Consider the following 25,200-nt stretch of genomic DNA (forward strand, 5'->3'; position numbering starts at 1 on the left):
GGCCTACACTCTGCTCCCTCTCCTCCTGCTGTCCCTGGGCTCTAACACCGCCAGTTGGTGCCCGGAAGTGCTGGCTGCACAGAGAAAAACACCAGCCAATGTGTCAGTGGGGTTCAGTAACGCCAGCTGTTCCCCTGCTGTGTAGCCGGCATCGTGTCCTGCAAACACCACGCAGACACAAGAACTGAAATTGAAGGGAACCTGTCCCCCCCAGGCGTTGGCATGTACAACAGCCACCTTGTACAGCAATAATGCTGCATTTGTACAAGGTGGCTCATTCAGTTATTCTCCTTGCACCCGCCGAACGCAACATGTTTAAAATGTGCCCCCTGATACCATTAAACCGTTCCTGAGGTGTGACTTTCCTTTGTAATGAAACGCTGCAACCCCCTTGGTAGCGCTGCCCATCTTCTGACATCATTGGTTGGCTGGCTGCGCCTCTGCGGCCGCCCTGCCCGACACAACGCCCCTCTGTGTCTTATTTATTTTGACTGCGAGGGTGTGATTGATGGACATGAGCAGTGCATATCTTCGCCTGTCACTCATCTCCTTCTGCCTTCTTCAGACTGTACGGCTTCATGGCCGTGGCATGCGATAAGGGATCAGCTGACGCCGCACAGTCTGTTGCAGGTGAAAGGACACGAGTGAGAGGCGAACATATTGACTGCGCAAGGCCATGAATCCCAGCCCCGCAGTGTGAATTAATGAAATGACACTGCGGGGCTGGGATTCATGGGCATCGCAAACTGCACCGGCCGACATGAAATGATGTCAGAAGACGGGCAGCGCTAACAGCGCATGGCCAAGGGATAACACAACAGCGCAGACTCCTGTACAGCTAATAACGACGCTCAGGAGGCTGCGCCCAGCACCAAGGTGGGATTTTTGACAGCTGTGCTGCATCTCATTAAGAAGGAAAGTCACGCCTCCAAGACAGTTTGACTGTATAAGGGGCTAAATTTTATACGTGTTTTGTTCAGCATCTGCAAGTTTCAAAACTTAAAGAGCAACCTTTGACTTGTGCAGCATTACAGCTGCACAAGGTGTGGCTCTTCTAGTTTGTAACACCTGAGGGGGGGGTTAAAGGTTACCTTCAAAATTGGTTCAATTAGGCTTCGGCATACACTCTGCTCCTCCTGCAGACCCTGGGCTCTAACATCGCCAGTTGGTGCCCGGAAGTGCTGGCTGCACAGAGAAAAACACCCGCCAATGTGTCAGTGGGGTTCAGCAACGCCAGCTGTTCCCCTGCTGTGTAGCCGGCAACGTGTCCTGCAAACGCCACGCAGACACAACAGACCTAAAACTGCTGCCAGTACAGGCTTTGGCCTACACTCTGCTCCCTCTGCTCCTCCTGCTGACCCTGGGCTCTAACACCACCAGTTGGCGCCCGGAAGTGCTGGCTGCACAGAGAAAAACACCCGCCAATGTGTCAGTGGGGTTCAGCAACGCCAGCTGTTCACCTGCTGTGTAGCCGGCAACGTGTCCTGCAAACGCCACACAGACACAACAGACCTAAAACTGCCGCCAGTGCAGGCTTCGGCCTACACTCTGCTCCCTCTGCTCCTCCTGCTGACCCTGGGCTCTAACACCGCCAGTTGGCGCCCGGAAGTGCTGGCTGCACAGAGAAAAACACCAGCCAATGTGTCAGTGGGGTTCAGCAATGCCAGCTGTTCCCCTTCTGTGTAGCTGGCATCGTGTCCTGCAAACGCCATGCAGACACAACAGACCTCCAAATGCCTCCAGTGCAGGCTTCGGCCTACACTCTGCTCCCCCTGCTGACCCTTTGCTCCAACACCACTAGTTGGGGCTCTAGGAAGACAAGCTTGCATAGGTCCCCATCCTGGTTCCAGTACCGTCAGCTGGTTCTGGGTAGAGCCTTTGGCTTAGGTGCCTCCTTCTGGGTATCCGAGTTCCACCAACGTCAGGTGGTCCTTGGTAGTGCTTTCAGGCACGGGTACCTCCTGCTTAGTAACCGGGTTCCAGTAACGTCAGCTGGTCCTCGGTAGTTCCATTGGCTCTTGGACCTTCGGCTACCCATCCGGGTTCCAGTACCGTCAGCTGGTTCTCGGCAGTGTCTTTTGCTCTTGTACCTTCTGCTCCCCATCCTGGTTCCAGTACCGTCAGCTGGTTCCGGGCAGAGCCTTTGGCTTAGGTGCCTCCTTCTGGGTATCCGAGTTCCGCCAACGTCAGGTGGTCCTTGGTAGTGCTTTCAGGCACGGGTACCTCTTGCTTAGTAACCGGGTTCCAGTAACGTCAGCTGGTCCTCGGTAGTTCCATTGGCTCTTGGACCTTCAGCTACCCATCCGGGTTCCAGTACCGTCAGCTGGTTCTCGGCAGTGTCTTTTGCTCTTGTACCTTCTGCTCCCCATCCTGGTTCCAGTACCGTCAGCTGGTTCCGGGCAGAGCCTTTGGCTTAGGTGCCTCCTTCTGGGTATCCGAGTTCCACCATCAGGTGGTCCTTGGTAGTGCTTTCAGGCACGGGTACCTCCTGCTTAGTAACCGTGTTCCAGTAACGTCAGCTGGTCCTCGGTAGTTCCATTGGCTCTTGGACCTTCGGGTAGCCATCCGAGTTCCAGTTCCATCAGCTGTTTCTCGGCATTTTCTCAGCCTTCTTGTACCTTCTGCTACATTTCCAAGTTCAAGACCCTAAAGACGACGACCCGGAAGACCACCCCTAAGATGACGACGACACCAGAGACGACAACCACTGAGATGACGACGACCCTGGAGACGATTACCCTGAAGACCACCCTGATGACGACGATGACGACCCCGGAGACGACGACCCTGGAGACGACGACGACATGGGAGACCGAGAAGCAGAAGAACAAGAGGCTGCAGAACAAAGAGCAGAAGAATATTAAGCATAACACTAAATATCAGAGCAAAAGATATTATCTAAATTATAAGCAGAAGAAGACTAAGCAGTGTATGGGGGTGAGTCCGTTCCTCCTCGTGGTGCCCCTGGATAAAGCCTGATGCTGCAGGCCAAACTGAACGCGGACAAATCTAACTGTTTAGTGACAGGCAGAACGGAAGGTGTAATCTTCAAACTTTTAGAGATAACAACTGCGGGAATGCCTGTCACAAATAAGAATATGATGAAGAAGTTGAATATGAAGAAGAATAATAGTTAAATATAAAGAATATGAACAATGTAACAAAAAAAAATAATAGGTAGAAGATGAAGAAGATGAATAAGGTGAAGAAGAAGTTGATGTCAAAGATGCTGATGATGATGAAGAAGAAAGTGTGGGAGAAGTAAAAAAGAGAGTGAAGGGCGTGGAAGTAGTGAAACATCAATATCTGACAAAATAAAAAAAAACTTAACATAGTCAATATCTTTGAAACTCCGAACGTATTAAAAAAAAAATTAAATTCCTGCTATTCTATGTGATTGGGCTAAACCTCTGTGCCTTTAATATCTCCGCCACCTCCCCCAATACATCCTGCATTATTCTTAGCTGTTTTCCTTCATGGTCAATGTACCTACAAGGAAAGAAAGGGTTTATTTTAATTCCGTAATTGTCATCCCATTGACTTGCATTGGTATCGGGTATCGGTATCGGCGAGATCCGATATTTTGCCGGTATCGGCCGATACTTTCCGATACCGATACTTTCCGATATCGGAAGGTATCGCTCAACACTACACACTACTTGTAGAGACACAGAGGTAGATTAAAATAACACAGAGGCAGATTAAAATACTTTTTTCGGCCCACATATGGGAAAGAGAAGCTGCATAGTAGAAATTTGTTTTAGACAGACTAATCGTACAGACACAGCAACACAAATGGGAAAGACGACTGCATTTGGAGTGCCCCACTAGGGCCTTAGAGTACTCAGAACTGGGCCAGTTCTTAAAGGGGTGGTCATGGTGGCAGTGACCCGGTACATGTCCTTGGGCATCCAAATTAAAGAGAAGGTCTTTAAAGGGGGAATAAAGTTTATAAAGTTTAAATGTTTGTGATGCCACCTGTGGTATTCGGTCAGGGATGACTGACACTGCTTAAAGGAATCCAGTGGGGTGATGTTAAGGCAGCAGGGATGGTATGGCTTCCCACAGGTGAAGCTGGGTCCCCAGGGCTCCCGGTGTAGGAGATAGAGATGGTGTAGTGCCAGAAAGAACTAGAGGACACAAGGTTGCAGTCTCTTTACCTTTTCAATGGTGTAAGGCAGCCACAGTCCAGGGTACGGATCACAGGTGCTGGTGTGGTCCGGCCAGCTAGGAAGTGATTCAGGAATCCCCCTAGCCAGGTGGAGTTGGAAGCCTTCTTCTCCGCACTGTGTTGTAGTCCCTTGCTGCCTTAGGCCTCACACCAGGTCCTCACTTTCTCTCTGTCCCTTTTAGTAGGACACTACCTGCATGGCAGGCAGCGTGAGCCTTTTTACAGGGGTCTCTCAGTATGACTCTGGGTTCTATGTGCTGCTGTGCCTTCATTTGTTATGGTGGGCAGGCGACCTGCAATCTCTTGTTCGCCGGTTTCTGCTGTGGGGCGTACAATTACCCCCACAACCTCGGTCGTCCAGCCACCGGTTTCTTGCGCTTCAGCATGGAGGAAGCTCAGTCGCAGCTCCCCTCTAGCTCTTTACATCACCTATGCTTCTGCTCCCCTTTCAGTCTCCTACAGACTGCTCTGTTTCTCCCTCCTTCCAGGACCTGCAGATCCACTTGTCTGCACGGCCCCTGCTTTCCTCTCTGACTCTCTCTGTCTGCTTCCTCTCTCCTCTGTCCCTCTGACAGACTGACCAACTAACTCCTCCTCTAGCCAGAATATATAGGGAAGTTCCACTGAATCTGGGTCTTGTGCTCCCCCTTCTGGCCTGGAGTCAGAACAGTGTTGCATGTACTGGTTACCTGTCAAAGGGATCCTTCCACGCTTCCAAGCATGGCATCACCCTCCTCGTGAGGAAAGCAATACCACTGTAACAACCAGTTACCTGGGGTGTTACACATTTGCAATGCTACTAGACAAAATCCAGCGGCTTAACCCCTTCACCCCCGGAGCTTTTTCCGTTTTTTCATTTTCGTTTTTTGCTCCCCTCCTTCCCAGAGCCATAACTTTTTTATTTTTCCGTCAATATGGCCATGTGAGGACTTGTTTTTTGCAGGATGAGATGTTCTTTTGAACGATTCCATTGGTTTTACCATTCCGTGTAACAGAAAATGGGAAAAAAATTCCAAGTGTGATGAAATTGCAAAAAAAGTGCAATCTCACACTTGTTTTTTGTTTGGCTTTTTTGCTAGGTTCAACAAATGCTAAAACTAACCTGCCATTATGATTCTCCAAGTCATTACGAGTTCATAGACACCTAACATGTCTAGGTTATTTTTTATCTAAGTGGTGAAAAAAAATTCCAAAGTTTGCTAAAAAAAAAAAAAAAAATTGAGCGATTTTCCTATACCCGTAGCGTCTCCAATTTTCATGATCTGGGGTTGATTGAGGGCTTATTTTTTGCATGCCGAGCTGGAGTTTTTATTGATTCCATTTTGGTGTAGATGCATTCTTTTGATCGCCCGTTATTGCATTTTAATGCAATGTCACGGCGACCAAAAATACGTAATTTTGGCGTTTTGATTTTTTTTCTCGCTACGCCATTTAGCGGTCAGGTTAATCCTTTGTTTTTATTGATAGATCGGGCGATTCTGAATGCGGCAATACCAAATATGTGTATGTTTAAATTTTTTTTTATTGTTTTATTTTGATTGGGGCGAAAGGGGGGTGATTTGAACTTTTATATATTTTTTATTTTTTTTATATTTTTAAACATTTTATTTTTTTTAATTTTGGCATGCTTCAATAGCCTCCATAGGAGGCTAGAAGCATGCACTACACAATCGGCTCTGCTACATAGAGGTGAAATACAGATCACCTCTATGTAGCAGAAAGGCAGGTGTACTTTGAGCGCCGACCACAGGGTGGCGCTCAATGCAATCGGCCATCAACAACCATAGAGGTCTCAAGGAAACCTCTGGTTGTTATGGCAATGCACCGCTGACCCCCGATCATGTGACGGGGGTCAGCAGTTCGAGTACTTCCGGCCGCGAGGCCTGGAGCACTAGTTAAATGCCGCTGTCAGCGCTTCACGGCGGCATTTAACTAGTTAATGGGCACGGGCGGATCGCGATTTCGCTCGCGCTCATTGCGCGTACATGTCAGCTGTACAAAACAGACATGTCGAGGCTTTAAGGTGGGCTCACTGCCGGAGCCCACCTTAAAGCAGGGGATCTGCCAGCTGACGTACTATTCCGTCAGCTGGCAGAAGGGGGTTAAAGAAATAGTACTCCTACAGGCAGGGTTGCAGAGTACACACAGAGACTTAAAGGCACTGTACTCCCACAAGTGGGAGTGCAGAGTACACACAAATGCTTAACAACAGAGTAGTACTCCTACAGGTGGAGCTGCAAAGTACACACAAAGGCTTAAAGGCACAGCACATGAATAGACTTTTTGGCATAGTACTTACACATGCAAGGTTGCAGAGCACAAAGAGAGACTTAAATGCACAGTCCTCCACAGGTGGTGTTGCAGAGTACACCCAAAGGCTTTATGATGCAGTAATCCCACAGATATGGGTGCAGAGTACACACAGAGATTGATTGGCACAGTACTACCACATTCATGTGTGTAGAGAGCACAGCGGATTTTGCCACAATACTCCCACTGAGTTATGTGCAGAGTACATGTAAGGAGGTGGTGGAGACCCTCAGTGCTCCATGTCTCCTTCATGCTGATCCAGTGCACTTTATGCAGTACCCGAATGTTGTACCTGGATGTTAACATGTTAGTGTTTCGCTGTTGTTCAATAATGTGTAATGATATGAACCACTTATTCCTTAATGTTATACACTGTTAAATATGCTGTGTGTGTCATGTATAACTGTTGTGCTGTGTTTGTTATGCACACACTAGAGGCAGGGACAAAAGTGGTTAAAGAAGGGGGCTGAACTTGCAGCCTCAAGGGAGCAGGAAACTCCTGATTCCTGTTCAGAGCCCAGGCAGGATGGCCTGAGGCAGGGTGTGTGTCCCCTTCTGAGACACATGTGTGTCACCGCTTAGGACAGAAGGAGCCCCCGTCTGAGGCATAAGTGGATCCCCGTCAGGGACAGAAGGGCTGGGGAGAATACTGGCTGCCAGGACTGTCAGGCACCGGGACTGAATGTGTGCCTCACCAGAGACTTTTAGCTCCGGAGAGCTTACTGGGAGTTATGGACTCTGCTGTTGCAGCAGTTGCTGTGATTAGGGACAGAATAGGAATTATATGTGTCTTGTTTATTTCTTCTTCCTCATCATTAAAATACAAGTTGCCACTGTTACGCCCTACACAGTGTGAAGTGTGGTTCATCCGAAGGATGCTGTCCTGTCATGGAAAACAGCTGCAGAACTGAGGTAACTCACTGTGACCTGGGGATGGGATTAGAACTGTCATATTATGTGCAAGGGGCAGGAGTGTGGACTGACTCTGCTATAGTAGACTCACCCACGACTACCACCCCGTGCCACCTTGTTACAATTGACATAGTCGGCGGGATTGAACTCAGCAGCTCTGAAACCCTAAGACTGTCAGAGAAGGGGTCTATGATCAGGGTGGGAGCAGCTGAGATGGCGTTCCCGCCACCTTTCCCCATTGGAACGGGATGAGAGACTGACAGTGACTTTAAACCTGAGATTTGTGATTTGTTGCCCGCCGTTAAAGAATTAAAGATGGTAGCTGACAGTGATTTTGAGATGTTGACCACCGTGAAAGAGGCAAAGATGGCGGTTGCTGAAAATTTAAAGATGGTGCCGACCACTAAGAAAGAAGATGGTGGCCTTTGGAGCAAAAATGAGAGATGCTGCCACCTTTCATGGGCATCATGGAGAAGATCTGGTGCCAAAAGGCAGTAGGTTACTCCCCCTGTGAAGAAAGCCCATCCTAAATGGGTGAGGGCGAAGAAGTTGTTCCTACCCATACAGCAGAACCCAAGGAAATGGGTGGAACAGCCAAGTGTGGTCCTGCCCACGAATGGGTGTAACCCGAAGAGACTGGACAGCATGCTTGCAAGAGAGACACTATTACCTGCTGATATAGAGAGGTGCAGCATGTCGTTCCATGGCGGGATCGGTCATCAGGACTGGAGGCGATGCATGGCCCGGGTGGAGACGGGCCAACACTCTGAGGCCTGGTGGTTGGAGGAGTTCATAGAATGGCATTCCAGCAATTGGACAAGCGGCCAGTAGAGAGCAAAGAGCCTGCAGAACTAAAGGAACCAGAACCGGAATGAGCCCAGAGGACTTTAGAGGCTGTGCTGAGGGGAATTGTTGCGGCCGCCATCCCTGGCTTCCATTTCTGTGCAGGAGAACTGTCACTGGACATAGCATTGGTGAGTAGGAAGTGTCAGTCCGAACGATCTACTGCCCCAGGAACTACTTTTTCCCTTCCTGTGGCCCTACCAACATCTACGGTCGCGCCCTGACCCCCGTCTCCACCATTGTCCCCAGTGTCGGTGGTGCCAGCGGCCTCCCTGCCTGCATCTGTCCTGGCCAGCACCTGTGCTGCATATGTAAAGGAGCTCCGTATGTCCGTTGCAGGCGATGTGCAGTGGATCTGGAGTGTGATCCGAGTGTAGTAGCGGCAAGAGCGCCGCATTGTCAAAGAATTACTGCGCCCCGACGGGGGAACTGCAGCGGTGTGGTCCGGTACCTCGACAGGAACAGGTCTATGGTTTCATTCAAGAGCTTGAGATCGGAGTGAAAGTTTACCTGAATACCAGGTCCATAACTTTCCTCTACAGGAGGGGGACCGAGTAGCCTTTGTCAAGGAGCAGGGGCCCTGAGTGCCCTACGTGGTGGCTGTGAGAATGGCCTCTGATTGGAAGACAAGCCCACCGCAGGGGGCTCCGTGTGTGGAGCGGCCGGTTGCCGCAGCAGCAGTTGCTGTAGATGTGCAGGAGAGAGTGGTGCCTCTACGCAGTGATGCGGCTGCAAATATGCCAGTAGAGACAGAAGCCCGGGAGTTGTGGGACCACCGCTGGAGGGGATGCGGAGTTGAAGGAATAGTGGGGACTCCTCCTCCAGCGGATCCTCATCCCACACATAGAGTATGCAGTTGTGCAGGGTCCTCATGCAGCCCATTATACGAAACAGCGGCCATGCATAGACTGAAGCGGCCTCTTTAAAATTTTGTGCAGTTCCGGTTGCACCTGTGGAAATTACCAGGGACTGTTCCGCATTCCTGAGAGGGCAGTAAGCCCTGTATGGCACCAAAGGACTGAGGCAAAAGTGGTGGCCAATACGGTCACAATGGACCCAAGTTAACTCTCCCCTCCTCCCCGTTTTCAGTTGCGCTTGTTGCGCCTTTCCTGCTGGACAACAGGGCTGTAACCCTAAGAGGGTTAATTGCGGCAGGCTCTGTGTGGGGCTTGTAGAACTGGACTGTGTTGCCCCTGGACTTTGCCCCATTTCTACCCCTGGACTAGCCACATGTTTTATTCAGCTCGCTACCATCAGAAAGCCTGTGGCCCACTCAAAGAAGTGATGGGAAGAGTGAGAAATCTGTGTTCAGGGTTCAGTACTGGACACTAGGTTTCCAGTGCAGACCCCAAACTTTACAGTTTTTGTTCACTCATCCCTATTCTTCACAGGCAATGTCAGTATCATTATTTTTTCCATTATTACAGTATGGAGCTATAGATCAAACATGAATATGAGCTATGTGTATAAATAAGTTTTGTTTATAAATCATACATCTTTATGTGGCGCTATGAGATAAATACCATCTGTTTAGATTAGTTTACTTATATTTAATGTGTACACATCTAAAATTTAATTACCATAGGTATTAATGTGTGAAAAATCCTCTTGCCTTATGTTTATCATTGTGATATCCATCTTTCAATGCAAAAGTCTATTCAGCTACAAAAATAACCATTTATCTTCCCAATTTTGTCTTACATTGGATATAAAAAGTCTGTACATCCCTGTTAAAATGCCAGGTTTTTGTTACATAAGATAAGATAATCAAGAAGAATAATTTCAGAATTTTTTCTCCATGAAATGAAAATGTAAACATTTTTAATATTTTTATGTCTATAACACCAACATATTCAGCAGCACTTTACAATTCAGAAGGTACTTTTTCAAACAAGATAAGACATACAGTGATATAGTTCAACACATATGAAGAGGAGTTTGGGCACTGCTTGTAAGCTAACAGTCTATGAAGAAATAGGGGTGACACAAAAGTTAAAAATACAGTGCTTGTTGTGCAAAGTGCAGCCTGCACTAAATAAGAGTTTTCAAATAACACTGCATGAACTGGTCACCAGCCCGAATCTATACAAGTACAGATACAAAGTGATATTGAGTACATGAATGGGAGAACAGGGAGTAGTAAGGAAAATTAGTAAGGTGAGGTGAGGTGATAGGCCAATCTAAAGAAATTTGTTTCTATTTCACACTTGAAACTGTGGACACCGAGAATTAACCAGATTGTCTGGGGTAGTGCATTCAATCAAACTGGTGCAGCACAAGAGAAGTAAACAGAAGCTGGAGGTTTGGATTTTAGAGAATGTTAATCTTAGGTCATTAGTGGAACAGAGAAGTTGGGTAGGGTGGCAGACAGAGATGAGTGAGAAGATGTAGGGTGGTGCAGAACTGTGAAGAGCTTTGTTGTTATGAGTGATAAGTTTATGTTTTACTCTCTATGGGCAGCCAGTGGAAAGACTGGCATAGAGTGCCCACATCACTGCAGTGATTGGACAGAGCATTTCAGTAGTTTATACAAGAATGAAGCAAGAGTTTTTTCAGAGTCAAAGATAAGGAAATGTCAAATTCTAGAGATGTTTTTGAAGTGTAGGTGGCATGAGTGAGTAAGCTATCAGATACAGAGAATGAATGAAAGGTCTGAATTAAATATAACACAAAGATAGTGAGTTTGCTGCTACGATGAGAAAGTTATGATAGAACCACACATGGAAATTGCAATTTCAGATTTAGAGACACAAAAGAGCACAGTGAGGTCAAAAATATTCTGTTGTAAAAAAATCACAGTAATCAGCAAGTGCTAGTCAAAAGATGTAAAGAAAACAGGGTATTTAGTTGATACGTTTATTTGCAAAAAAATGTATACTAAGCTGCTCTACCAAATCGTCAAGGTATACCCTTATAGAGCAGTCCTAACTAATGTATAGAATCCCTATCTGATGTATTTAAAACCTGATCATCTGTATAGTACCTGTATAAGCAGGGTTCAGAGAAGGACTATCCATGTGGACATGCAGGATGGAACAGCTTAAATGCAAATGACCAACAGAGGAGTGGTGGACTCCCCAGTCTTGTAGAAACAAGAGAACAATTATAGAACCAGAAACACATGGGCCACTTGCACATTGAACAAGTCTGTAGGAACCTGTTCACACCACCAGAAAACTTGAAGACACAAAAGAGCACAGTGAGGTCAAAAATATTCTGTTGTAAAAAAATCACAGTAATCAGCAAGTGCTAGTCAAAAGATGTAAAGAAAACAGGGTATTTAGTTGATACGTATCAACTAAATACCCTGTTTTCTTTACATCTTTTGACTAGCACTTGCTGATTACTGTGATTTTTTTACAACAGAATATTTTTGACCTCACTGTGCTCTTTTGTGTCTTCAAGTTTTCTGGTGGTGTGAACAGGTTCCTACAGACTTGTTCAATGTGCAAGTGGCCCATGTGTTTCTGGTTCTATAATTGTTCTCTTGTTTCTACAAGACTGGGGAGTCCACCACTCCTCTGTTGGTCATTTGCATTTAAGCTGTTCCATCCTGCATGTCCACATGGATAGTCCTTCTCTGAACCCTGCTTATACAGGTACTATACAGATGATCAGGTTTTAAATACATCAGATAGGGATTCTATACATTAGTTAGGACTGCTCTATAAGGGTATACCTTGACGATTTGGTAGAGCAGCTTAGTATACATTTTTTTGCAAATAAACGTATCAACTAAATACCCTGTTTTCTTTACATCTTTTGACTAGCACTTGCTGATTACTGTGATTTTTTTACAACAGAATATTTTTGACCTCACTGTGCTCTTTTGTGTCTTCAAGTTTTCTGGTGGTGTGAACAGGTTCCTACAGACTTGTTCAATGTGCAAGTGGCCCATGTGTTTCTGGTTCTATAATTGTTCTCTTGTTTCTACAAGACTGGGGAGTCCACCACTCCTCTGTTGGTCATTTGCATTTAAGCTGTTCCATCCTGCATGTCCACATGGATAGTCCTTCTCTGAACCCTGCTTATACAGGTACTATACAGATGATCAGGTTTTAAATACATCAGATAGGGATTCTATACATTAGTTAGGACTGCTCTATAAGGGTATACCTTGACGATTTGGTAGAGCAGCTTAGTATACATTTTTTTGCAAATAAACGTATCAACTAAATACCCTGTTTTCTTTACATCTTTTGACTAGCACTTGCTGATTACTGTGATTTTTTTACAACAGAATATTTTTGACCTCACTGTGCTCTTTTGTGTCTTCAAGTTTTCTGGTGGTGTGAACAGGTTCCTACAGACTTGTTCAATGTGCAAGTGGCCCATGTGTTTCTGGTTCTATAATTGTTCTCTTGTTTCTACAAGACTGGGGAGTCCACCACTCCTCTGTTGGTCATTTGCATTTAAGCTGTTCCATCCTGCATGTCCACATGGATAGTCCTTCTCTGAACCCTGCTTATACAGGTACTATACAGATGATCAGGTTTTAAATACATCAGATAGGGATTCTATACATTAGTTAGGACTGCTCTATAAGGGTATACCTTGACGATTTGGTAGAGCAGCTTAGTATACATTTTTTTGCAAATAAACGTATCAACTAAATACCCTGTTTTCTTTACATCTTTTGACTAGCACTTGCTGATTACTGTGATTTTTTTACAACAGAATATTTTTGACCTCACTGTGCTCTTTTGTGTCTTCAAGTTTTCTGGTGGTGTGAACAGGTTCCTACAGACTTGTTCAATGTGCAAGTGGCCCATGTGTTTCCAATTTCAGATTTAGGTAGATTAGAAAAGGGAAGAAACACAAGGAGTTCAGTTTTTGACAGAATCAGTTTTTGAAACAGTGAGGACATTATATTAGAGAGAATGGACAGGCAGTTAATGGTATTTTGATGTAATTCAGGGATGATGTCAGAAGAACTCTAAAATTGGGTGTCATCAGCATAGAGTACTGAAAAACTAAATCTGCTGATAGTTTTTTTCCAATAGGAGCAGTATACAGAGAAAAGAGGAGGGGGTCTAGAACTGGAACTTGAGAAATCCGAAAAGTAAAGGGAAGTACAGGTGGAAAAGAGCTGGCAATTGATACACTGAAGAACCCTGCCCGCTTTGCGCATGAGCTATATTGCATTATGAGGGCAGAGATGTCTGCTCTCACTAGTCTTGCTGGGAATTTACATACCTACTTCCGCTTCCGCTTGCTGATCAGGCATTTATACTGACTTGGCCACAGCTGCGTCACTTCCCCTGATGAACCCGTACTGGTTACGGCAATACGCGTGGAGCTACGGTCGGATCCCCCACTGGTGTCCCTGCTCCCCTGGATGAGTTTTTCCCTGGTCCCTTACCTCATTGACGCATCCCTTGAAATATCTTCCTGAGCAATTTAATGGAAGTCCTTCTTGCTACACTTCACCCATGTAAGCATTCTTGCTATAAAAAAGCCCCTCTCTATCAGGTTATTTTGGGCCATTTTTTACTTGGGTTGCTCTATTTTTGCCTGCGCAGTTTTCTCGGCACAGCGCCCCATCAGCAGAGGTTTAATTATGATTGCAGCAATTTGTTTCAGGTAGCTCTAGACCCTCATTCTGGAATATAGGGGCTTCATATGGGAGCTAGGCCACTAATTTGCTCATGCCTCATAAGTTTGATAGACCTGTGTGAGTGTCAGTTGTTCAACTATTGTTGAGATACATACCTTGATTGTTGGAAGGCAAAAAGCTTCATATATTTATATGTGTTGTATTCTACGTTTACATGAAGCACAAGGCTTCAGTGATTGGACCCACATATTTTTACTTATGTTTTAACTTTTGCATTTGTGTGCCAATAAAGTTTTTTCTTACACTATTCTTAATTTTTTAGTGTGCATATCATACAGTAGTGCTTTTCTTATTCTTGTCTTTGCATCAAGTATTTGTTGAAATTTCATTGAATCCATTCTTCCCTATATCCGTTAAATGTTCCCTTTGCAATTGGTTACAAAGCAAACCCAAAGCATGATTGATCTACCACCATGCTTAATGTTTGTTGAGATATTATTTTCCTTCAATTCTGTGCCCTTCTTTCTCCACACATACTGTACATTGTGGCCAAAGAGTTCAATTTTAACTTTATTGGTCTACACGACTTGTTTCCAAAATGCATCATGCTTGTTTAGATGTTCTTTTGCATATTTCTGAAGCTGAATTTTATGGCGAGGATGCAGAAGAAGTTTTCTTCCGATTACTCCTCCATCGAGGCCATATTTGTGCTGGTGTCTCTGAACAGTAGAACAATGTACCACAACTTCAGAGTCTGTTAAATCTTTCTGCAGGTCTTTTGCAGTCAGAGTTCCTATTTGCCTATCTAGCAATCCTACAAACAGCTCTCACTGAAATTTTGCTTGATTTTCCACACCTTATCTTGACCTCCACTGTTCCTGTTAACTTCCATTTCTTAACTACATTTCAAAGTGAGGAAAGAGCAACAATAAAATGATTTGCTACCTTTTTATAGTCTTCCCTGCTTTGTGGGCCTCCACCATTGTAATTTTCAGAATGCTATGCAGCTTTTTAGATGAACCCATGCCTGTGATGGAAGTAGAGGGCTGCCAAAGGAAGCAGCGTTTCTCTCTCCAACACAGATGTTTCAAAACTTCGAACACTAAAATGAACTTCAGGGTGTCCGGTATGAACTCCAAACTTTACAGCTTGAGTTCGCTCATCTCTACTCATGAACTAAACACGTTACAATGTTCACCTTAATGAGCTTTAACCACCACAATGTCTGCCATTGTCAGCTATAACCGCCCTTATACCATGGCTGTTCCTTCACCACTGTTTTCACTTACACTGCCTATATCTCAACACATTGTCACACTGTCCTCCTGCCATGTTAACATCTCTCTCCACACTGTGCCTCTATTTCACTCCATCCCCTCTCTGTATCCATTCTGTGCCCCCTCTTCATACTATGCTCCCATACTGCCCACCATTGTGTCCTCTCCAAACTGTACCCCCTTCACACACTGTCCTGTTATGACCCCAATGGCGAGGGTCTCAGAGGAACAAGTAAGTCTGCGAAGTACAAAAATCCAGCTCATAGGGCAGTGGTAACTGGGTTGACCATATATCTACTCCTAACGCCAACACTAGAAGTAGCCGGGGAACATGCCTACGTTGGTCGCTAGATGTCTCGCGCCAGCCGGAGGACTAACTACCCCTAGAAGAGGAAAACAAAGACCTCTCTTGCCTCCAGAGAATAGACCCCAAAAGTTGGATACAAGCCCCCCACAAATAATAACGGTGAGGTAAGAGGAAATGAAAAACACAGAGATGAACTAGGTTTAGCAAAGAGAGGCCCACTTACTAAAAGCAGAATGTAGTAAGATAACTTATATGGTCAACAAAAACCCTATCAAAAATCCACACTGGAAATTCAAGAACCCCCGAACCGTCTAACGGCCCGGGGGGAGAACTCCAGCCTCCCTAGAGCTTCCAGCAAGGTTAGGATACAGATTATGTACAAGCTGGACAAAAATGCAAACAAAAACAAATAGCAAAAAGCAAGAAAGCAGACTTAGCTTAATCTAGCAGGAACCAGGATCAGTAGACAAGAGCACAACAGGTTAGCTCTGATTACAACGTTGCCAGGCATTGAACTGAAGGTCCAGGGAGCTTATATAGCAACACCCCTGAACTAACGGCCCAGGTGAGCATACAAGGGATGACTGACATACCCAGAGTCAAATCACAAGTAACCACTAGAGGGAGCCAAAAAGCAAATTCACAACAGTACCCCCCCCTTAGTGAGGGGTCACCGAACCCTCACCAAGACCACCAGGGCGATCAGGATGAGCGGCGTGAAAGGCCCGAACTAAATCGGCCGCATGCACATCAGAGGCGACCACCCAGGAATTATCCTCCTGACCATAGCCCTTCCACTTGACCAGGTACTGAAGCCTCCGCCTGGAGAGACGAGAATCTAAGATCTTCTCCACCACGTACTCCAACTCGCCCTCAACCAACACCGGGGCAGGAGGCTCAGCAGAAGGAACCACAGGCACAACGTACCGCCGCAACAAGGACCTATGAAATACGTTGTGAATGGCGAACGACACCGGAAGATCCAGGCGAAAGGACACAGGATTAAGGATTTCCAATATCTTGTACGGACCAATGAAGCGAGGCTTAAATTTGGGAGAGGAGACCTTCATAGGAACAAATCGAGAAGACAGCCATACCAAATCCCCAACACGAAGTCGGGGACCCACACCGCGGCGGCGGTTGGCAAAACGCTGAGCCTTCTCCTGTGACAACTTCAAGTTGTCCACCACATGATTCCAGATCTGCTGCAACCTATCTACCACAGAATCCACCCCAGGACAGTCAGAAGGCTCCACATGTCCCGAGGAAAAACGAGGATGGAAACCAGAGTTGCAGAAAAATGGCGAAACCAAGGTGGCGGAACTAGCCCGATTATTAAGGGCAAATTCAGCCAATAGCAAGAAGGTCACCCAATCATCCTGATCAGAAGAGACAAAACACCTCAAATAAGCCTCCAGAGTCTGATTAGTTCGCTCCGTTTGTCCGTTAGTCTGGGGATGAAAAGCGGACGAAAACGACAAATCAATGCCCATCCTACCACAAAAGGATCGCCAGAACCTGGAAACAAACTGGGATCCTCTGTCCGACACAATATTCTCAGGAATGCCGTGCAAACGAACCACGTTCTGGAAGAACACAGGAACCAGATCAGAAGAGGAGGGCAGCTTAGGCAAAGGAACCAAATGGACCATCTTGGAGAAACGATCACATATCACCCAGATGACAGACATGCCCTGAGACACCGGAAGATCAGAAATGAAATCCATAGAGATGTGTGTCCAAGGTCTCTTCGGGACAGGCAAGGGCAAGAGCAACCCTGTTGTGAATTTGGATTCTGGGCTCCCCCGGTGGCTACTGGTGGAATTGAACTTGTGACATCATCTTCCCTGTTCACCTGTTCTGATTAGATCTGGGTGTCGCTATATAACCTGGCTTCTCTGTTAGATGCTTGCCGGTCAACAATGTTATCAGAAGCCTCTCTGTGCTTGTTCCTGCTCCCAGACATCTACTAGATAAGTTGGACATTCGTCCATGTTTTGTTTTTGTATTTTGGTTCCAGTTCACAGCTGCAGTTTCGTTACTGTGTCTGGAAAGCTCTTGTTGATCAGGAATTGCCACTCTGGTATTATGAGTTAATGCCAGAGTCCTAAAGTAATTTCTGGATGTGTTTTGTTAGGGTTTTCTACTGACCATGAAAGTATGCTTTCTGTCTTCTGCTATCTAGAAAGCGGACCTCAAATTTGCTAAAACTATTTTCCTGCTGCGTTTGTTGTTTCATCTCATATCACCGCCAATATATGTGGGGGCCCTCTGTCTCCTTTTTGGGCATTTCTCTAGAGGTGAGTCAGGTCTTATATTTCCCTCTGCTAGCATTATTTAGTTCTCCGGCCGGCGCTGGGCATATAGGGATAAAAAGTAGGACATGCTACCTGGCTACTTCTAGATGATGCGGTAGGTTTAGTTCATGGTCAGTATAGTTACATCTTCCAAGAGCTTGTTCCTATTGAGGCTTATGCTAGTTCTCTGGCCATGGAGATCATGACAGTTTGACCGGCCCACTAAAGGGTTAAAATCCTTGGCTGAGAAAGGAGAGAAATAAGAAGTCTGCTGAAATTTTTTTTTTTTTTTTTTTTTTTTTCTCTAGTAGTTAGTGTGCTCTTAATTGGATCACTTGCCAGTCTGTCTATGCTGCAGTCTTTCTTTTTTTTCTCTCTCCTTCTAATCTTTGAATGGCTCTATGTTCACCTGTCTATAATGGATCTACAGAGTGTAACTGCAGGTTTGAATAATCTCGCCACGAAAGTGCAAAGTTTGCAGGATTTTGTTGTTCATGCTCCGGTATCAGAGCCGAGAATTCCTTTGCCGGAATTCTTCTCAGGGAATAGATCTAGCTTTCAGAATTTTAGAAATAATTGTAAGTTATTTTTGTCCCTGAAATCTCGTTCTGCTGGAGACCCTGCACAGCAGGTTGGGATTGTGATTTCCTTGCTCCGCGGCGACCCTCAAGATTGGGCTTTTGCATTGGCACCAGGGGATCCTGCGTTGCGCAATGTGGATGCGTTTTTTCTGGCCTTGGGCTTGCTGTATGAGGAACCTCAGTTGGAACTTCAGGCAGAAAAAACTTTGATGTCCCTATCGCAGGGGCAAGATGAAGCTGAAATTTACTGCCAAAAATTCCGTAAATGGTCTGTGCTTACTCAGTGGAATGAGTGTGCCTTGGCGGCTACTTTCAGAGAGGGTCTTTCTGATGCCATTAAGGATGTTATGGTGGGGTTCCCTGTGCCTGCAAGTCTGAATGAGTCCATGACAATGGCCATTCAGATCGATAGGCGTCTGCGGGAGCGCAAACCAGTGCACCATCTGGCGGTGTCCACTGAGAAGACGCCAGAAAACATGCAGTGTGATAGAATTCTGTCCAGAAGCGAGCGGCAGAATTTTAGACGGAAAAATGGGTTGTGTTTCTATTGTGGGGATTCTACTCATGTTATATCAGCATGCTTTAAGCGTACTAAAAAGCTTGATAAATCCGTTCCCATTGGCACTTTACAGTCTAAATTTATTTTGTCTGTGACCCTGATTTGCTCTTTGTCATCTATTACTACGGACGCCTATATCGACTCTGGCGCCGCTTTGAGTCTTATGGATTGGTCCTTTGCCAATCGTTGTGGGTATGATTTAGAGCCTTTGGAGACTCTTATTCCTCTGAAGGGGATTGACTCCACCCCATTGGCTAATAATAAACCACAATACTGGACACAAGTGACTATGTGTATTAATCCGGATCACCAGGAGACTATTCGTTTTCTGGTGCTGTATAATCTACATGATGATTTGGTGCTGGGATTGCCATGGCTGCAGTCTCACAACCCAGTCCTTGACTGGAGAGCTATGTCTGTGTTGAGCTGGGGATGTAAGGGGACTCATGGGGACGTACCTTTGGTGTCCATTTCATCATCTATTCCCTCTGAAATCCCTGAGTTCCTGTCTGATTATCGTGACGTCTTTGAAGAACCCAAGCTGGGTTCACTACCTCCGCACCGTGAGTGCGATTGTGCTATAGATTTAATTCCGGGTAGTAAATACCCAAAGGGTCGTTTATTTAATCTGTCTGTGCCTGAACATACTGCTATGCGAGAATATATAAAGGAGTCCTTGGAAAAGGGACATATTCGTCCATCGTCATCTCCCTTAGGAGCCGGTTTTTTCTTTGTGTCAAAAAAAGACGGCTCTTTGAGACCATGTATTGATTATCGGCTTTTGAATAAAATCACGGTTAAATATCAATACCCATTGCCGTTGCTGACTGATTTGTTTGCTCGCATAAAGGGGGCCAAGTGGTTCTCTAAGATTGATCTCCGTGGGGCGTATAATTTGGTGCGGATCAGGCAGGGGGATGAGTGGAAAAGTTCTGACTGCGCCGTGATGAGGCCTTGTGCCTTCTTTTCCCGTAAATTTTCGCCCGCTGAGCGGAATTATGATGTTGGGAATCGGGAGCTTTTGGCCATGAAGTGGGCGTTTGAGGAGTGGCGCCATTGGCTCGAGGGGGCCAGACATCAGGTGGTGGTATTGACTGACCACAAAAATTTGATCTATCTTGAGACCGCCAGGCGCCTGAATCCTAGACAGGCGCGCTGGTCATTATTTTTCTCTCGGTTTAATTTTGTGGTATCGTACCTACCGGGTTCTAAGAATGTTAAGGCGGATGCCCTTTCTAGGAGTTTTGAGCCTGATTCACCCGGCAACTCTGACCCCACAGGTATTCTTAAGGAGGGAGTTATCTTGTCAGCCGTTTCTCCAGACCTGCGGCGGGCCTTGCAGGAGTTTCAGGCGGATAGACCGGATCGTTGTCCGCCTGATAGGTTGTTTGTTCCTGATGATTGGACTAGTAGAGTCATCTCTGAGGTACATTCTTCTGCATTGGCAGGTCATCCTGGAATTTTTGGTACCAGGGATTTGGTGGCAAGATCCTTCTGGTGGCCTTCCCTGTCACGAGATGTGCGAGGCTTTGTGCAGTCTTGTGACGTTTGTGCTCGGGCCAAGCCTTGTTGTTCTCGGGCTAGTGGATTATTGTTGCCCTTGCCTATTCCTAAGAGGCCTTGGACACACATCTCGATGGATTTTATTTCAGATCTGCCTGTTTCTCAGAAGATGTCTGTCATCTGGGTGGTGTGTGACCGTTTTTCTAAGATGGTCCATTTGGTTCCCCTGCCCAAATTGCCTTCTTCTTCCGAGTTGGTGCCCCTGTTTTTTCAAAATGTTGTTCGTTTGCATGGTATTCCTGAGAATATCGTTTCTGACAGAGGAACCCAATTTGTGTCTAGATTTTGGCGGGCATTCTGTGCTAGGATGGGCATAGATTTGTCTTTTTCGTCTGCTTTTCACCCTCAGACTAATGGCCAGACCGAGCGGACTAATCAGACCCTGGAGACATATCTGAGGTGTTTTGTGTCTGCTGACCAGGATGATTGGGTTGCTTTTTTGCCATTGGCGGAGTTCGCCCTCAATAATCGGGCCAGCTCTGCCACTTTGGTGTCCCCGTTTTTCTGTAATTCGGGGTTCCACCCTCGATTTTCCTCCGGTCAGATGGAATCCTCGGATTGTCCTGGAGTGGATGCGGTGGTGGAGAGATTGCATCATATCTGGGGGCAGGTGATGGACAATTTAAAGTTGTCCCAGGAGAAGACTCAGCTTTTTGCCAACCGTCACCGTCGTGTTGGTCCTCGGCTTTGTGTTGGAGATTTGGTGTGGTTGTCTTCTCGTTTTGTCCCTATGAGGGTCTCATCTCCTAAGTTTAAGCCTCGGTTCATCGGTCCGTATAAAATATTGGAGATTCTTAACCCTGTTTCCTTCCGTTTGGACCTCCCTGCATCCTTTTCTATTCATAACGTTTTTCATCGGTCGTTATTGCGCAGGTATGAGGCACCGGTTGTGCCTTCCGTTGAGCCTCCTGCTCCGGTGTTGGTTGAGGGTGAGTTGGAGTACGTTGTGGAAAAAATCCTAGACTCCCGTGTTTCCAGACGGAGACTCCAGTATCTGGTCAAGTGGAAGGGATACGGCCAGGAGGATAATTCTTGGGTCACTGCATCTGATGTTCATGCCTCTGATCTGGTTCGTGCCTTTCATAGGGCCCATCCTGATCGCCCTGGTGGTTCTGGTGAGGGTTCGGTGCCCCCTCCTTGAGGGGGGGGTACTGTTGTGAATTTGGATTCTGGGCTCCCCCGGTGGCTACTGGTGGAATTGAACTTGTGACATCATCTTCCCTGTTCACCTGTTCTGATTAGATCTGGGTGTCGCTATATAACCTGGCTTCTCTGTTAGATGCTTGCCGGTCAACAATGTTATCAGAAGCCTCTCTGTGCTTGTTCCTGCTCCCAGACATCTACTAGATAAGTTGGACATTCGTCCATGTTTTGTTTTTGTATTTTGGTTCCAGTTCACAGCTGCAGTTTCGTTACTGTGTCTGGAAAGCTCTTGTTGATCAGGAATTGCCACTCTGGTATTATGAGTTAATGCCAGAGTCCTAAAGTAATTTCTGGATGTGTTTTGTTAGGGTTTTCTACTGACCATGAAAGTATGCTTTCTGTCTTCTGCTATCTAGAAAGCGGACCTCAAATTTGCTAAAACTATTTTCCTGCTGCGTTTGTTGTTTCATCTCATATCACCGCCAATATATGTGGGGGCCCTCTGTCTCCTTTTTGGGCATTTCTCTAGAGGTGAGTCAGGTCTTATATTTCCCTCTGCTAGCATTATTTAGTTCTCCGGCCGGCGCTGGGCATATAGGGATAAAAAGTAGGACATGCTACCTGGCTACTTCTAGATGATGCGGTAGGTTTAGTTCATGGTCAGTATAGTTACATCTTCCAAGAGCTTGTTCCTATTGAGGCTTATGCTAGTTCTCTGGCCATGGAGATCATGACACAACCCGCTGGCACGAGAACAGCAAGGCTTAGCTCGAGCACAAGTTCCACAGGACTGCACAAATGACCGCACATCCCTTGACAAGGAAGGCCACCAAAAGGACCTGGCCACCAGATCTCTGGTGCCAAAAATTCCCGGGTGCCCTGCCAACACTGAGGAATGAACCTCGGAAATGACTCTGCTGGTTCATTTAGCAGGCACAAACAATCTGTCAGATGGACAATAGTCAGGCCTACCAGCCTGAAATCTCTGCAACACACGCCGCAGATCAGGAGAAATAGCTGACAAGATAACTCCTTCCTTAAGAATACCCACAGGTTCAGCGACTCCAGGAGCATCAGGCACAAAGCTCCTAGACAGAGCATCGGCCTTCACATTCTTAGAACCTGGTAAATACGAGACCACAAAGTCAAAACGGGAGAAAAACAATGACCAGCGGGCCTGTCTAGGATTCAGGCGTTTAGCAGACTCGAGATACATCAGATTTTTGTGATCAGTCAAGACCACCACACGATGCTTAGCACCCTCGAGCCAATGACGCCACTCCTCAAATGCCCACTTCATGGCCAACAACTCCCGATTGCCCACATCATAATTTCGCTCTGCCGGCGAAAACTTCCTGGAGAAAAAGGCACAAGGTCTCATAGTAGAGCAACCAGGGCCTCTCTGCGACAAAACGGCCCCTGCCCCAATCTCCGAAGCATCCACCTCCACCTGAAAGGGAAGTGAGGTGTCAGGTTGGCACAAAACAGGCGCCGAAGTAAACCGGCGTTTCAACTCCTGGAAAGCCTCCACGGCAGCAGGAGCCCAGTTAGCTACATCAGAGCCATTCTTGGTCATATCCGTCAATGGTTTAACAACGCTAGAAAAATTTGCGATAAAACGACGGTAGAAGTTAGCAAAACCCAAGAACTTCTGAAGACTCTTAACTGACGAGGGTTGAGTCCAATCATGAATAGCTCGGACCTTGACTGGGTCCATCTCCACAGCAGAAGGGGAAAAAATGAACCCCGAAAAGGGAACCCTCTGTACACCAAAGAGACACTTTGAGCCTTTAACAAACAAAGAATTTTCACGCAAAATCTTAAAAACCATCCTGACCTGCTCCACATGCGAGTCCCAATCATCAGAAAAAACCAGAATATCATCCAGATAAACAATCAAAAATTTATCCAGATACTTCCGGAAAATGTCATGCATGAAGGACTGAAAAACTGAAGGTGCATTAGAGAGCCCAAATGGCATCACCAAGTACTCAAAATGACCTTCGGGCGTATTGAATGCGGTTTTCCATTCATCGCCTTGCTTAATGCGCACAAGGTTGTACGCACCACGAAGGTCTATCTTGGTGAACCACTTGGCACCTTTAATCCGGGCAAACAAGTCTGACAACAGCGGCAAAGGATACTGAAATTTGACAGTGATCTTGTTTAAAAGCCGATAGTCAATACAAGGCCTCAAAGATCCGTCCTTTTTGGCCACAAAAAAGAATCCCGCACCAAGAGGGAAAGAAGAAGGACGGATATGCCCCTTCTCAAGAGACTCCTTGATATATGAACACATCGCGATATGTTCAGGTACCGACAAATTAAACAGTCTCCCCTTAGGAAACTTACTGCCAGGAATCAAATCTATTGCACAGTCACATTCCCTATGAGGAGGCAGTGCACTGGACTTAGACTCGCTGAAGACATCCTGATAATCAGACAAATACGCCGGAACTTCCGAAGGCGTAGAAGAAGCAATAGACAAGGGCAGGGAATCTCCATGAATTCCATGGCAGCCCCAACTTGACACCGACATTGCCTTCCAGTCCAAGACTGGATTATGGGTCTGTAACCATGGCAAACCCAAAACAACCAAATCATGCATCTTATGCAGAACAAGAAAACATATCACCTCCCGATGTTCGGGAGTCATGCACATGGTAACCTGTGTCCAAAACTGCGGTTTATTTTTTGCCAAAGGCGTAGCATCAATACCCCTAAGAGGGATAGGATTTTCTAATGGCTCCAGAACAAAACCGCAGCGCTTGGCAAATGACAGATCCATCAGACTCAGGGCAGCACCTGAGTCTACAAACGCCATGACAGGATACGATGACAGTGAGCAAATCAAAGTTACAGATAGAATAAATTTAGGTTGCAAATTACCAACGGTGACAGGACTAACAACCTTAGTTAGACGTTTAGAGCATGCTGAGATAACATGTGTAGAATCACCACAGTAGTAACACAAGCCATTCTGGCGTCTATGAATTTTCCGCTCATTTCTAGTCAGGATTCTATCACATTGCATTAAATCAGGTGCTTGTTCAGACAACACCATGAGGGAATTTGCGGTTTTGCGCTCCCGCAACCGCCGGTCAATTTGAATTGCCAGGGCCATGGAATCATTCAGACCTGTGGGAATGGGAAAACCCACCATCACATTCTTAATGGCTTCAGAAAGGCCATTTCTGAAATTTGCAGCCAATGCACACTCGTTCCACTGGGTCAGCACGGACCATTTCCGAAATTTTTGGCAATACACTTCAGCCTCGTCCTGGCCCTGAGACATAGCCAGCAAGGCTTTTTCTGCCTGAATCTCAAGATTGGGTTCCTCATAAAGCAAACCGAGCGCCAGAAAAAACGCATCAATATCAGCCAATGCCGGATCTCCTGGCGCCAGCGAGAAGGCCCAATCCTGAGGGTCGCCCCGTAAAAAAGAAATAACAATTTTCACTTGCTGAGTGGAGTCTCCAGATGAACAGGGTCTCAGGGACAAAAACAATTTACAATTATTCCTGAAATTTCTAAATTTAAATCGGTCTCCGGAAAACAGTTCAGGAATCGGTATCTTAGGTTCTGACATAGGATTTCTGATAACATAATCTTGTATGCCCTGCACACGAGCAGTAAGCTGGTCCACACCTGTAATCAAGGTCTGGACATTCATGTCTGCA

This window comes from Ranitomeya variabilis, chromosome 3 (genome assembly GCF_051348905.1).
Source record: "Ranitomeya variabilis isolate aRanVar5 chromosome 3, aRanVar5.hap1, whole genome shotgun sequence".
Lineage (NCBI taxonomy): Eukaryota > Metazoa > Chordata > Amphibia > Anura > Dendrobatidae > Ranitomeya > Ranitomeya variabilis.